At 45.7% G+C, this 3750-nt stretch overlaps 1 non-coding gene across 1 annotated transcript; it reads left to right on the top strand.

The window, feature by feature from the left end:
• Positions 1-588: 588 nt before the first annotated feature.
• Positions 589-707, top strand: LOC112477865. The gene has a single exon (XR_003045608.1). It is a non-coding gene; the product is annotated as a 5S ribosomal RNA (ribosomal RNA).
• Positions 708-3750: the final 3043 nt, after the last annotated feature.

The raw sequence follows: 3750 nt of genomic DNA, 5'->3' as shown, positions 1-3750 counted from the left end.
CAGTACTGAAATTTATTTTCTGTTTTTGAGCCCTTACTGTGTGCCAGAGATTGCAATAAGCACTCCACACACACCTCATTTTAATCCTCTGAGTAATCTTATAAAATGTGGTATTACTATCTGCATTCTACAAACAAGGAAACCAAAACACAAGGAGAATAATTAAGTAACCCAAAGTCACATAGCTAGGAAGCGGCAAAGTCAGAATTTAGTCCAAATCTGCCACACCCTCCCGTATTCCACCCACCACTATGAATGGTCTGAACTCACATTTCCTCTGCATTCATCACATCAGGTGGGGTAGCCCCATGGCTTTGTTAAAACTTGCAGCTGACAAGTCCCTTTCTTTTCAAAACACATAATTGATGACTTCCCCATTTTTTATTTAACATTTAACGTGGGTTTATACACTAAAATGAAAGCACAGAAATGGCAATACAGAGTCGAGACTTGAAAGTAAAATGTAAGTTATCCGAAGTTGAACTGAGAGTGGGAATTTTCCTTACAATTGTCACAACTTTTCCAATAATGAAACAAACCTGGAACTGTTCATTAAAGTAATAAACATACACTTAAAAAACATTGTAGGTCTATGGCCATGCTACCCTGAAGAAGCCCGATCCTGTCTGATCTCGGAAGCTAAGCAGGGTTGGGTCTGGTTAGTACTTGGATGGGAGACCACCTAGGAAAACCAGATGCTATAGGCATAAAAAAATAAAAGAAATTAGAGATTGTAAGCTGACAAGTTTCTTGCAATCTGTGAGATCAACTAAGCATTGCCTCACCTAAAAAAAAAATAAAAATAAAAGTAAAATAAAAATAAAAAACATTGTAGGTTGGATTGTAGAGGATTGTTTAATGAATACATTTTTTTCTTATTTACTAGACTACTGCCAGAAACAGTCATTGCAAGCGTGCGCTCCGTTCATTGGTTGGTGTTTTATCACCCACTTCTTGGAGGTGCACTCCTGAAAGACAGGGCAGGCATGCCCAGTGCTGGTGCCGAGTCTGCGCTTTCCTCATGTACGGTAATGCCCCATGCTGCGAGTAAGTATAACCGATGCCAGTCTATATCTCCTGCTTCTGAAGGTGACATTTGAAATAAAAATTTCAAATATCATCAAAGTCAATAAATTATTCCAGATGAAAAGCTCTGTGCTCAGTGTGTATCCTGCATGTGCTCAGTATGTATTTAATTCTTCACGATATACATATTTTCGCATTTTAAATTCTAGAGATTTGAAATCCTAAAACTCAGATATAATCATATTTTCCCTTAATGTCTCTGAATAATCTGTTTTATGGAGCATTTGGCATGCCTATCATCATTTTGTTCCTATGAAACTGAAATCACACAAGATCACTGGTTCTAAATGCATGGAGTGTAAATATCAGCAGGTTAATTAAAATTGGTGAATCTAGGTAAGAGGTATTCTGTGTATTGTTTTTATTCTTGCAACTTTTTTTAAGTTTGAATTTTTTTCAAATAAAATGTTAAAAAATAATTTTTAAAAATTAATGAGTTATCACACATGATTGAATTTGCAAAGAGGAATACATGTGTTATAAGAATTGCCTCCCAAAAAAACCCACTTTGACTTTATTGGACATTCTTTGAATTCAATAAATCAGTAAGTAAGTATGTACTGAGTGCCTACTATATGCCAGGCATCATGAGACAGGCCTGGTCACCCTTACCTCGTGGAGCAACTGAGTTGCCACCTCTTAGGACCCTGCAATCTTGTCTGAAGGGACATGAAACCATGTCCCTCCTGTTGGGTGAAGGTCATTTTTCTGCAGAATCTTTAATTCCTGAGTTCCATCCTTTTTTTAAATCCTTTAACTCATTCTTACAGTAAGCCAGAGCTGGGGTATTTTGAATGAAGGAAGTTCTTGCTGGTGACTCCCTTTCCGTGACTGAGGGAGGGAGCTGTCTCAGGGTGCGCCCCCACAGACTGTCTTGTGTGCTGGTATGAGTGTGTCGCAGTTGATGAGTGTGTGCATCTTTATAGTCTGACACGTGAGAAGGACATGGGGACATGAGAGGGGACAGTTTCACTAACGCTCAGGTCAAAAAGAGGGGCACGAGACAGTTAGCCTAAATGAAGGGCACAGTTCACAGAGGCCAGGGCAGCTCTGCCATCAAGGCTCCACGTCCCTTCTGCAGGCAGTGGAATCTTTCTTTTTAAACAATGAAACCTCTTTGGCTTTTTAAATGCCACTTTTTACCTTCCAAAACAGGAAGAGGTTGTCAAGAAGCCAAACACACCCTGGAAATGAGTCCTGGGGTCTGCGTCAAGGGGCGTGGCTTGGCAACGGGCCAAGTTAATCATGCTGGCTATGCTGGTACCCACAGCTGGGTTCCTACATACACAGGGCCTCCTGTGAGGACAGGGGCTCCCACATCAGAGCCACTGGGAGGGCAGGATTCTAAGCCATCAACATAAGGCCCACTCCCCTCCACCTCCTGGCCTCTTATAACTGGTAGAGTGTCAGATCCACAAGGTCTGCTGGAGGTAATAAACATTGCCATCCCCTCACCTGGGTGCTCAGCAGAATGGCAAGGGCACAGGTGAGCACCAGAGAGCAGGTATAGTCTGCCCTGGGCAGTTTCATGGTCTGAGGTGTAAGTGAGGTGGGACAACCCACAGGGACTGGTGGAGATACACCTCATGCACATGTAGAGCAGGCTGGGCCCGCTGGCCGAGGAGCACCTGGCAGACCCATCGTGTGACAAGACAGAAGCTGGGGTCACTTGCCAGCCAAGGGCTTCATCAGTTTGCAGCTCGCACTTCCCTGGTGATCCTGTGCCCTGGACCACTTGGCTTCCTCAGCTGTGAAGTGTCTAGTGGGCCGGTCTTTTGGGGGCAGGAGGTGACTGTAGCTGGCTGTCACCTCATTGCTTTGTGTCCTGTTTCCTCAAAACAGACTCAGAGACAACCCTCACTTCCCAAAGGCACTGAGCATTTCAGCTTCACAATTGTCTCCTGGTCATCTTCTGGTCACCATGCAGTCACCGAGCACCTGCCATGCTCCGAGCACAGAATCAGGCCGGAGGACACAGAGGAGCAGCCCTGACGACTCTGTACTGACTCATGTATGCGAGGCAGATGGTCCCCCACAAAGAAGGGCGCGGACTGCTCAGGGGCTGTCACTGTGTCCTTTAACTACCGCTGTTCTATTTCAACCCAGTGATGAGGTGGCTTGGGGTGGTAGTAGCCCTGGGCAGGCACAAAGTGAGTGACATGTGGCTGACCCTTCCTGCCCACTCTCCACACTGCACTGACTGATGCTAGGGACCTACTAGCTCAGATTAGTTTGGGGAGGGTCCCTTATCGTCTGCACTCCCCATGTTCACCATCTGAACTTGGAACTCGTGGACAAGATGGCCTGGACCCCTCAACGCCCAGCCTTGCTGTGTGAACGGGGTGTTTGAGTGCAGTGATCAGTAGACTTGGCAAGGTGGGGGATGGGGGTACGGCTGGGTGGGACGGCTGGGTGGAAACGTGAGGGAGAGTACAGGGCTGAGTGTCTCAGTGGGTAGATGGGGCCACAGGCTCTATGACTCCATGATGACTGACGCGGTGTAAAACCAGAATCAAAACAGAGGACAGCTCAGTCTCAGGACTTCGGTCGTGTGTGTATTGTGTAGTCCATCCCCCAGGCTCTGGGGACAGGCTGGACCTTCACCTGCTCATTTGTGTCTGGCTTTGCCAGCAAAGATAAGTTTGCAGAACTTTGTCCTTTCGA

The sequence above is a fragment of the Pteropus alecto genome, unplaced genomic scaffold (assembly GCF_000325575.1).
Source record: "Pteropus alecto unplaced genomic scaffold, ASM32557v1 scaffold223, whole genome shotgun sequence".
NCBI lineage: Eukaryota > Metazoa > Chordata > Mammalia > Chiroptera > Pteropodidae > Pteropus > Pteropus alecto.
This window is presented reverse-complemented; position numbering and strand designations above follow the sequence as displayed.